Genomic DNA, 12,709 nt, shown 5'->3' on the forward strand with positions numbered 1-12,709 from the left:
CTCTTTACTCACTTTCGCTGGTGCCCTTGATAGACTCTGAGAGTTCATTTTTTTCTACGTTTAAATTGATCATGGCTCCCAATGTTATGGTAAGTTCCATCCTAATGCCTCTTAAATGCGATTTTACCACCCCCACTCCTTATTTAAAATCATCATTAGAGGGGCGCCTGGGTGGCTCAGTCAGTTGAGCGTCCCACTTCGGCTCGGGTCATGATCTCACGGTCCATGAGTTCGAGCCCCGCGTCGGGCTCTGTGCTGACAGCTCCGAGCCTGGAGCCTGTTTCAGATTCTGTGTCTCCCTCTCTCTGACCCTCCCCTGTTCATGCTCTGTCTCTCCCTGTCTCAAAACTAAATAAAATGTTAAAAAAAATTTTTTTAAATCATCATTAGATAAATGTCTTACCATACAAATCTTTGTGTGTTTCTAGACTCTGTGTTTCCTTGAGTAAAACTGTAATCGTCAAATATACATGTGTAGAAATCTTAATTTAGATGCCTATTATGATCTCTGTCTCTATCCATATCCTTCCAATCTGTATCTACAGTTAGATGACACACAACCACATTTATAGGGGGTGGAGAACATTAGAGCAGGGAACATTCTTTTCTTTATAGTTGCCATATAGTTTTATGTTTATGCAAAGAAGATATTTTATAATAAATAAGGAAGGAAAGGGGAAAAGTCCATCTAAAATGTCATATTTTCAGGGTGCCTGGGTGGCTCAGTTGGTTAAGTGTCTGACTTTAGCTCAGGTCATGATCTCGTGGTTCATGAGTTCAAGCCCTGCATCAGGCTCTGCACTGACAGGTCAGAGCCTGGAGCCTGCTTCACATTCTGTGTGTCCCTCTCTCTCTGCCCTCCTCCGCTTGCCCCCCCATCTCTGTCCCTCTCTGAAAAATAAATAAAACATTAAAAAAGTTTTTAGAAAAATAAAATGTCATATTTTTTTTATGTTTGTCATGTTAATGCTATAGTAGTGATTATTATCCGTAAAATGTATTTTAAAAACTTGTTATAATGGCCTGTAAACAAGGCATGGTCTGTAGCTATTTTATAAATGCATCTATTAACTTTAAATCAAGAATTTGGAATAGGGAAGACAACTTCAGATGAATGAGTCATGTCGGTAGGAGCTTATAACACGATATTGTGGTTTGATTTCCAGAATATAAGTAAAAATACAATGCATTCCAACGCGTGACTTTTTTCACGAACCGGAAAACATGCAGAACAGTATTTATTTAAAAAATACATTAATGGACGAGGCGCCTGGGTGGCTCAGTCGCTTGAACATCTGACTCTTGATTTCAGCTCAGGTCATGATCTCACTGTTCGTGGGTTCAAGCCCCGTTTTGGGCTCTGTGCTGACAGCCTGGAACCTGCTTGGGATTTTCTGTCTCTCTGTCTCTGAAAATGAATACACATTTAAAAAATGCTTTGGATAAACCAAAACAATTAAAAATTTTGAGCTATATATATGATATATGATACACACACACACACACACACACACAGGTTTCATTTCCTGACTACAGCAAATGACTCATATAAGTATATATATGCCCATTTAAAATATATATGTATATATGAAAAAATACTTCGATGGATAAATCAAGACAATTAATTTTTTTTTAATGTTTATTTTTGAGAGATAGAGTGCGAGCGGGGAAGAGGCAGAGAGAGAGAGAGAGAGAGAGACACACACACACACAGAATCCAAAGCAGGCTCCAGGCTCTGAGCTGTTAGCACAGAGCCCGACACAGGGCTCGAACTTACGAAATGTGAGATCATGACCTGAGCTGAAATTGGATGCTTAACCGACTGAGCTACACAGGTGCCCCAAGACAGTTAAAATTTTTAATTATATGTATAAATACCTATAACATATAATGCATATATATATGTATATATGTATGTATATATAATTCCTGACTATGGCAAACGACTCAATGATATTCATAATTATTACATTATCTTATGTAATTCTTAGAGTTTTTGATACATGACTTAATTATTCGTGCTTGGCCTAGTGTAACTTGTAGAGGAGTACTTTTGCAGGACTTGCTTTTGTCTTTGCGTGAGATTTCTGCTGTAACCTTTAACGTTCCGCCATTTTCCTGTATCGTCACTTCCTCCTAAACCCTAAAAAAGGTTCTGTTTGCGACAAAATCCACCTGACTCTATCTCTGATATTCTCCTTCTGTCTATCTGCTTTCATGTCTTCTCCAGGACTCGTGAAACTCCCTTTAATTCGGTTCAGTTCAGTTTGCCTCAGTATTGCTAATACAGTTTCAGGACCCTTAAAGAAAAATATGTCAGGACTACCTGTTGCCTTCCTGTTGTGAGTGAGGGGACCCTTCTCCCCTCTCCCTCTGCACGTTTCCAGGAGCATCGCCAGTGCTAATGCCCCTGGCTTACGTCTGTGTCCTGTACGTGTGACACAAGCTGGTATCTGCTGTTGCATGAACTCCTGACCACATCTCCTCGTTTCTGGTGCTGTTAACCCCACTCCCCACCGGACCTCCCATGTGACTTGTACACATGTCCTCATTCATGAGGAAGAGAAGGACAGTGACTAGTCTGCCCTGTGCTGTCAGCTTGCTGACGGCTTTGCAAATAGGCTTTGGGAGACCAGGTTTCACGTGTGGCTTAGGTCCTAGCTTCAGCTCTGTTATCAAATTCTCATAATTTATAATAGATTCTTCATATTTCCTCATATGCTTCTTTACTAGATGCTGGTGCCATTGAATAGTCACTAGGATGCGGGATACATACCTGCTTTGCCTGTCTCCAGTAACACCAAGCCAGTATGTGTCTCACATCTGCTTTTGAGGACACTTTATATATAAGTTAATCCAGAACTTGATATTTGTCAGTATCGCTCAGGTTAGTAATTTCATATTACAATTGCAAGATATAATTTAGGTGAATGTTAGCAACATTTAATGTGTTTCTTTTTTCTGGAACTCCAGGAGTTTAGGTTATTTAAAATTACAGGAACCCATGCAACTATCCTATATTTACATAGAGACCACTTGATTATGGTCCCCTCTTTGAAAATGCCACACTTCTGTACAGGATTTCACTGACTCACGTTTTTTCAGCTTCTGAATAGCAGAGTAATAAAGATGACCTTGGGGAAAGTTTAAATAATGGGTATAAGAAAAATAAACCTTAAATATTTAATCTTCTATTCACAAGTACCTAAAACTTATGAAAAGTTGTGTATATATATATATGCATATACTATATATACATCTATATACACACATATATACATATATACACACATACATATATGTGTATATATACACACATACATATATACATACATATATGTATATATACACATACATATATGTGTGTGTGTGTACATATATATGTGTGTATATGTGTACATATATATTATATACATATGTGTATATGTATACATACACATATATAATATATATACACACATATATATGTATGTGTATGTATATACAGCGTAATTCTAATTGTTTTTGGCAGGAATATGTATATATGTATTTCTGTATATATATATGTGTGTGTGTGTGTGTGTGTATATATGCACACCTACTTTTTGTTATATAAATACATACATAAATAGGGGTAGATATATTCTATGTGCATATATTGCATATATATTTAGATTCTGCATGTCCATATATATGCATATATTATATGACATAAGATATAGAATACGTCCCTCTCTCATCTACCTCCATAACAGTTCTTTCACATATACATACACACACAGACATATATACTTTTTCCTTTTCCTCTTCCTTTTCTTCACCATCCCCACAATTTGCACAATGCCACAGAGAGTCATTCACAACTTGTAAAAATGTTTTACCTAAATATCCAGACATTTGCAGAGTTTAATCTCAGTGGACGAGGATTCACTCGGTCGTTTACGCAGAAAATGCTGTGGTATCCCCCAGTATCCAAGCACTGCTTTCCTAGGACTGTGTTGTTTTTGAAGAGTCAGCAAATCTGCCCACCATTCTGACGGCTGGGAGCCTGGTTGCCATTCTCCCTCTCCCCCTCTCTCTCTGCCCCTCCCCTGCCCGTGCTCGCTCTCTCCCTCTCTCTCAAAATAAATAAACTTTAAAATTGTTTTAATTTCTTTGTTTAAAAAGAAGAAAAGTCAGTACAAATACTTACTGGGTACCTTCAGATAACAGTGGACTTTGTTTGTATGAACTTTATTTTTCTAGACTTACTACAGGATAAAAATAAAGTAATAAGGAAATGTAATAGAAAATTTAAGAGACTTTTGATTTTTCAGAAGGCTGAAATCAAACAAGAAAGAGTACTTTGGTATAAAAAAAGTATGAGAAGGAGAGAACCTATAAAAGCTAATTTTACATGTTTCAGTGTAGAAGTTTTACAACATGTGTTTATTCCCTTCTTTATTTCCATTCTTTAAGAATAATTGTGTCTTTGAATGACTTTAGTACTAGGAGGTACTGAAAATTAGACTCGGTAGGTGAGGGGAAAGCAAGAACACCCACCTCTGAAATATCAGGTACCTATGATTCTGTTATTAGTTCTTTGCCGACTTTTCTCTATGATGACCCTGGAAACAGATTGTTCTCTCTGGAGATAATAAATTACAAAAAAACAAGCAAGCAAAGAGGCTCTCAAGCTCTTTCTTTTATCCTGATCATTGGAAGGCTCTGATACTGTGCTCTGCTGAAAGGATAATCAAGTTGGGGAGGTTTTATTAGTGTAATTGTTGAATTGCTTTCTCTACAAGCCACTTAGAGAACACTTAACAGAAGGGGCTAACCTGTGGTATATGGCCAAATGAACTTTGTCAGAGTCTCATTTGCTCTTGAACCAGACAAGCAGTTAATGGTTAGGAAAAAAAAAATGTGAAGCTGAAAGCAAACATGGGCTAATAGATACTGGAACACGTTTTAGTGGGATAATTTGTAATTAGGTATCTTTGGTTTGTTGGAATAGAGAGCTAATGTCCCCGGAATCGTGACCTCAAAATGGATCGGTTAGCCTCATACCAGAAGACATTTATTTGATTCTAACATTTAAGGAGAAAACATAAATCTCCCGAGACATGCTAAGACTAGCCTTCCACAAATTAGTGTCAAAAGCACAAACTGTTTATGGTTCATAAACTTGTGAAAACAATATTGCTGATACATATGTAGATGATTATTACCTTGTATATTCTCCCGGATGTTTCCAAGGAGCTATCATAAACACTAAGACATGATTCGTGCTGAGTTTCAGACCCAGATCCAAAGTCACCCTCTTGCAAAGCCTTTTCCCAAGACTCTGAGAGCCACACAGACCACAGTAGAAAGCACAGTGGAGTATTCTAAGGACTCTTTTGTTAACTCCGATCATGTTTGCACGAGTGTGCATTCTGTAGGCAACTTTGGAGCCCAGATTCACACTGTGGGACGAATAGGATAGGTCCTAATAAATAATTCTGCGGTCACTACCTAGGACTTGCAGAGGACTCCACGTGAACAGGCAGGCCGTTTCAAAAATAAAGTCTATCATGACTTCAATAAAAACTCCCAGTGTTTTAAAAATTGTAATTACCCGGAGAAGTTTCTACACGTTAAGGAACATGGTGTCATTAACAGGACTGCAGGTAGCTGAAATTTGCTAAGAGTAGAACTTATGTATGTTCATCACACACAAAAATAACCATGTGAAATCGGGGATGTATTACCTGCCCTGACTCTGACTTGGGTGGTTATTTTACAGTGTGTATGTCTATAAAATCTTTGTGTTGTCCTCCTTAAATGTGTGCAATTTTATTTGTCAGTTGCACCTGAATAAAGCTGGGGGCAGAAATAAGAAAAGGGAAAGAAGCCTACATTCAAAAAAGAAAAAAGGAATCCCATACAATGACTGTTAACATATCACAGGAATTGGTAATTTTTAAGTTTTTTCAAAAAAGAAGTAGGAGGTTTATATCAAGGACATAAATAACTGTACAAAAAACCCCTGGGACAGAAAGTCAAATTTAAGCTATGGGAGAACACTTTTAATTCTATCAAGGCAGGACTCTGAAACATTTTTGGGGGGAGGCCTCTGAATTATGACAAACGATACAAGAAAGAAACCCCCAAAGGTTCTTGGAAGACACATTATTCACACTATTTGCACTGGAAGTTACGTTTCACTGACTGAAACCAGACTCTATACGGTTGGCACTAAATAAAATGATGAGATGATAACGGTTGTAGGTTTACCAGTGAGACAAGCCTTTATAATAGTTTTAAGGATTTTAAGTGAAGCAGTCGCTGTTTGAATAGCCAAACCCACTTAGACACCATAAAGTTAAAAATGGCAGGGATTTCAAACCATTGGACAAATTTTATCTTTCAAAATTATTTGCAAGGACCTTCGTCAAGTTGACAACGTATCTGTCAGATTTTGGAGAAAAGATACCTGTTGCACCTGGGTTCAGTTTATTATCTCAATGCTGATAGATGAATGCTTAAGTGATAACAAGGAGTTAAGAAGCAGCCAGGATGGATTTGTCCACACATGAATGACAGCACCCGCTATTTTAATCAGAAACGAGCTTGCAGCCAAAATGAAATGGGGTATACAATTAACACATGAATCTGGCTCTGTTCACACAACAACCTCTAAGTAAATCAGCAAAGCTTCATTATGTGTTATTAGATTCTGTGGTTTTGGCTACATTTCTCCTGTGACCTCTTGCTTCCTGTCATTAGACTCTTGATTTCATTTTTCTTGGGTACACCACCTTTATCTGAGACCTCAGTGATATGAACAGTGCAAGATACACATGAGTTTTTTTTTTTTTTTAAGTACTTTGGATTTGATGTGGATTGTGCACTAATTAAATCATGCCTAACAGTAAATTTTCAAATGTTATTATGGATTTCCATTTCAAGAAGCCCATGCCAGGGGCGCCTGGGTGGCTCAGTCGGTTGAGCGTCCGACTACGGCTCAGGTCATGATCTCACAGTTCGTGGGTTCGAGCCCCGCGTCGGGCTCTGTGCTGACAGCTCGGAGCCTGGAGCCTGTTTCGGATTCTGTGTCTCCATCTCTCTCTGCCCCTCCCCCACTCATTCTCTCCCTCTCTCTCTCCCTCTGTCTCAAAAATAAATAAACATTAAAAAATTAAAAAAAAAAAAATCCCACGCCAATTAAAAGAATGATATTCAGACAACAGGTGTAGGTTAACCAATGGGAATTGAGAACAGAAATCCCAGTCCGTTAATAAGGTGCCAACAGCAACGATGATCACCGACAGCGATGTAGAAGAAAACTCTACTCTGTTCCAATTAATACTTTAAATGTTCTTGTTTTCCTTGAAAAAAAAAATAATGTAAATGCTTTGAGACATTCAGCCTCATTCCGAAAAACTTGATTAAGTGAAGAACCCCACAACGCCATCATTTGCCTCGAGGAATGTGTAGTCTGTGTAGGAAACAAACTAGACAAATTATATGTAGGATATTGTAAGAGAAACGAGGAATGCATTGCTAATTCAACAGAAGGACATGTTGCCGACAGGCAAGAAGTAAATAAGGAAGGATTTCCGTCCACTAGGGAAGGACGCATGGTGCGTTTCCAGGCACAGACGTGGGTGTGGGGTACGGAGCGAGGTCGAAAAGATAGCTTAGTATCTGTAGCCCTGATGGGGTATCGTATCGTATCGTATCGCTAACCTGATGGGGTTAGTATCGCTGAGCTTACCTGTGAGTCTGGGCTTCTGTCCATATTTACCTGATACAATATGACAAAGTCACCTGTTGCAGTGACGAGGGTGAAACGCAAGGTCTCTGAACTCAGTGACTGTTGGTCTGTCGGGGGTCATAACACCACGTGCCCAGGGGGACCCTGAGGACACCTGAGACGTACTGTGTGTAGAATATGGCATTTTACGAGGTCTTTTTACGAGGTTTTGCTGTCATTCGGTGCCTTCCTGCCTTCCTCCTGGATACTTGCCGTAGCCCTTGTTGTCCCGGGACTGGGTTGTCCGTGAGCTGTCAGCCTCCCAAAGTGACAGCTTACAATATATGTCACTCTTTCCACCTTCTCTTTACTGACTTGCACCATAAACCATATTCTGTAGATCATGCTATCAAAAACTACATCTGTTATGTATTCAGCTATGTAATACATGAATGGAGAATATACTTAAATATTTACTTATAACTGCATAAAGTATATCAATCTGCATGAGTGTATTTGTTTATTTAATTTTTAAGTTTTTAAATGTTTACTTATTTATTTTGAGGGAGAGATAGAGATAAAGAGAGAGAGAGAGCCAGGGAGTGGCAGAGAGAGAGGGAGAGAGACAAAGAATCCCAAGAAGGCTCCATGCTGGCAGCACATGGGGCTTGAACTCACAAACTGTGACATGATGACCTGACCTGAAACCAAGAGTCAGATGCTTAACCAACTGGTTAAGGTGCCCCCGTGTATTTGTTTATTTAAATAAATTTAATCATTTGCTTATAATTATACACGATTAAACATTAAATGTACATAAGTACAATTATATATTGTTGTGACATCGAATATTGATAGCATATATACAACTGTATATGCATTTATAATCCATCATTTATAATTACACACTATAATTTGCATGTAAATAAGTATAAATTTTTATAAATAATTGCATATACCAGAAAATTACATTTATATTACATTATATTTTAACTGTCATTATCATGTATTACCAAGGCTCTCCGTATATTTTATATTTATATTTATATATAGATTTAGATTTATAAAATATAGAGAGAGCCTAGGTAGTACATCAAACGTGTATTTAGACAAACAGAATATAAAATTCTCCCAAACCTGTGTTTAGGTAAACCGAATACGTGAGATAAAATTATATCCAACATGTAATCTATCAATTGGTAAACCTGATTGTAACTATTATTTACTAGTAACTAATAACTATTAGTTTATTATCAAACTATTATTTACTCATCGCATAAGTGCATATGTATTTGTATATAGCACATGCAAGTGGAAATAGCAGCAGTTGTAGGATTTGCACAGAATACACAACAGATACGTGTGTCTCGTGTGTTCCCGTGGAAATCAACTCTGACACATACGAGCAAGCAGATAGGACCGATCCGAATCCGTACATCCAGACCCTGAATGTCCTGCGTTAGACCCCCAAGACCACGGCACCTGCTACCTAATGTAATATGGGCCCTGGCGGGAGAATTAAAGGGGCTCTGGGAGCACAGGAGTCCTATTGACACGGTGCGTATAACTTCCCACCATGTGGGAGCAGGCCACAGGGACTCACGGGAACATTTAGGACCAATCCCAAAGGACAGTTGGGAACAATCGGATGCATGGGGTCTGGAGAAAGAGGAATACAAGTGTCCATCATTATGAGGACCCACGGCAGGAAGACAGGTCACAGGACACAGCAGCAGACACACACGTCTTGCCCTTTTCTCCTCCATATTATTTTCAAATCGGACTTTTCTATGACATCCTCACATCATCATTGTGCTGGAAAAGTCCCCCCTCCCATACCTCCCAGCCAGTGCATGGGCGCATCGAACAAACTTTTCAACGTCGCTCAGCCGTTTTATGTTTCCATACTCCACGGAGAAGAATTTTGGAGTCTTGAAAGGTAGGCCCACCATCCCCTATGTGAACCCTTGAGTATGTTTTCGAATTCAAAATATTTTGCATTTCACGTAATTAATATACTATATGTAACGAACGAGCTTCCTCTTTGGACAACTCAGTAGCATAATAGGATGACAGATATGACAAATGTTTTCCGGAACCCTTAGTTCCCAAGGATCTAGTATTAAGTATCAATGATGAGATTTTTACCGCATGGTAAGTGTTTCTTGAGAATTAAATAGGAAGTCACAGAAAGTCTGAATCCTTCGTGGCAGGAGAGAAGAACTCCTTCATATATCATGCATTAGGCAATCATGGCTTTTAAAGTGGACCATGTGTGGGACACCTGGCTGGCTCAGACACTTAAGTGTCCAACTTTGGCTCAGGTCCTGATCTCACGGTTCCTGAGTTCGAGCCCCGAGTCGGGCTCTGTGCTGACAGCTCGGAGCCTGGAGCCTGCTTTGGATTCTGTGTCTCCCTCTCTCTCTGCCCCTGCCCCGCTCACACACTCTCTCTCTCTCTCAAAAATAAATAAACATTAAAAGAACATTTTTTTAAATGTCATCCCACCAGACCACTAGTGAAGTTGTTTGTATTCTTCACACAAATACCACTATCTGGCACATAGTAGGTGTTCTGAACAGGCCAAACGGAAGGGGACGGGTTATACTTTATCTTATTTTTGTTTATTTTTGTTTTTATTTTTTTGGTTCAAGTAGTCTGTACCTTTATGGCAGCCAGTATCTGAATCTCCACAGTAGAGGAATTCACATATGTCATACTTAGGGAACTAGCTGAGAGCAAGGCTGATTCCTAACTTGTACCAAGATCTCGTAAATTATAGCCAGCACCCTCTTTTTGTAAATAAAGTTTGACTGGCAACACGGCCATGCTCATTCACTTATGTTTCATTGTCTATGGCACAGTTAACAGAAGTAACATAGAAAGCAACAGATGTATCTTTTCTAGGGGGCTCCTGGGTGGTTCAGGCGGTTAATTATCCGACTTTGACTCAGGTCATGATCTCACAGTTCTTGGGTTCAAGGCCCACGTCAGGGTCTGTGCTGACAGCTCAGAGATTGGAGCCTGCTTCGGATTCTGTGCCTCCCTCTCGCTTTGCTCCTCCCATGCTCATGCTCTGTCTCTTTCTGTCTCAAAAATAAATAAATATTTAAAAATTTTAAAAAAGAAATTTTTTTTTTAATTTAAAGAGGACCATGTGAATCTGCTGCGTGTGATTTTCATTTTAAACACACGGTTTCCATGAACCACAGAATCGTCCGTGTACTTTTCCATCCAGAACCAAGAAAATTGTTCACACACCCACAAAAACTACTTGTATTGTACTTACTTAAGGAATTAGGGTCCTGTCAACCAAAGAGAATTTATGAAGGAGTTTTGACACCGTCCCATGCAGGCGATTTGAAACCACGGCACTTTACTTGACCATGATTAAATAGTAAGTTATTTTGAAATTGACGGCCGATGAAGACAATGTGAAATATAATGTGAATCACATAAGTAGAGTTTACCTAAAAACTGCCAGTAGCTACTTGACTTGCTTGAGAATGTCTGTATTGACAGGTGAGGCTTCATTTCATTTGAGGAAGAAAGAAATCAAGTCCAAAGAAGTTTCTAATTACGAAGCTGGCATCACTGATTAATATTTCATTAAAAGCACTTATCTAAACAGAGAAAGCTGTTGCTATGCACTAATTCCCCAGATCTCTGTTTAGATAAACTTCTTTGAACTTTCAGTATGTCCAGTGACATAAATAAATCCCATGTGGCCTTACATTATGCCAAATTTCTAAATATATATATATATATATATATATATATATATATATATACATATACATATATGTATGTATATGTATATGTGTATATGTATATGTATATATGTATATATATACATATGTATATATGTATATAATTTCTAAATATATATATATACATATACTTATACGTATATATATGTATATGTGTATATATATGACATATACATATATATACACATATACATATACATATATATTTTATATATATTTGATAGAGGAAACATTCTCTGGCAGAGTATTTTGAGAGGCTACTGTTCTGTAGAATCTTTTAAAGGAAATTTACATAAGTGAATCCGCAGGGCCATGACATGATGTTTCTCTGAAGATACCTCAATGCACTAATATTTAGTAACCATGTCCCGCGCCCTTGAGCCTGCTGGCAGCTGTGAAGATACCCTGTATTTGAGATCCCTGCCCACTAGCAAGAAGGACAAAGTCAAAACTGTCTACACTGAACTCTGGTGCAAATGGAAAGGTTACAGGAGGCGGTTTCTGTTCACAAGCTAACCTGGAATGCCCCATGAAGTCAATTATTAACTCATTCTCTGTCTTGATTTCTTTCTTCCTCAAATGTAATTGACAAAGTTCATTTTTTTTAAGCCTCCCCTGTCAATACAGACATTCTCTATTCTAAAATCTCAGTATACCTGTCCTTAAATACTTTGTCTTTTACAATTATTTACTTGGACCTTTTTTTTTTTTTTTAATGTTTATTTATTTTTGAGAGGGAGAGAAGCAGAGTGCGAGGAGGGGAGGGGCAGAAAGAGGGAGACCCAGAATCCTAAGCCAGCTCCAGGCTCTGAGCTGTCAGCACAGAGCCCAACATGGGGCTCCAACTCCCAAACTGCGAGATCATGACCTGAGCTGAAGTCTGACGCTCAATGGACTGAGCCACCCAGGAGCCCTGGACCTCTCTCTCTCTTTTTTTTTTTTTAATGTTTATTTACTTTTGAGAGAGAATGCACAAGCAGAGGAGGGGCAGACAGAGGGAGAGAGAGAGGATCCCATGCAGGTTCTGCACTGTCAGCACAGAGCCCTACACGGAACTCGAACCCACAAACCATGAGATCAAGACCTGAGCCAAAGTCGGACACTTAACTGACTGAGCCACCCAGGTGACCCTGTGTTTGGACATCTTCGCAGACTTTTCCCAGCATACGTTTTTGGAAATGTAACTAAAAATTGTCACTGCCCCTCGTGTGTACCTGCCTTCTGCTACCTCACCCAGAC

This window comes from Panthera onca, chromosome X (genome assembly GCF_046562875.1).
Source record: "Panthera onca isolate mPanOnc1 chromosome X, mPanOnc1 haplotype 2, whole genome shotgun sequence".
NCBI classification, from domain to species: Eukaryota; Metazoa; Chordata; class Mammalia; order Carnivora; family Felidae; genus Panthera; species Panthera onca.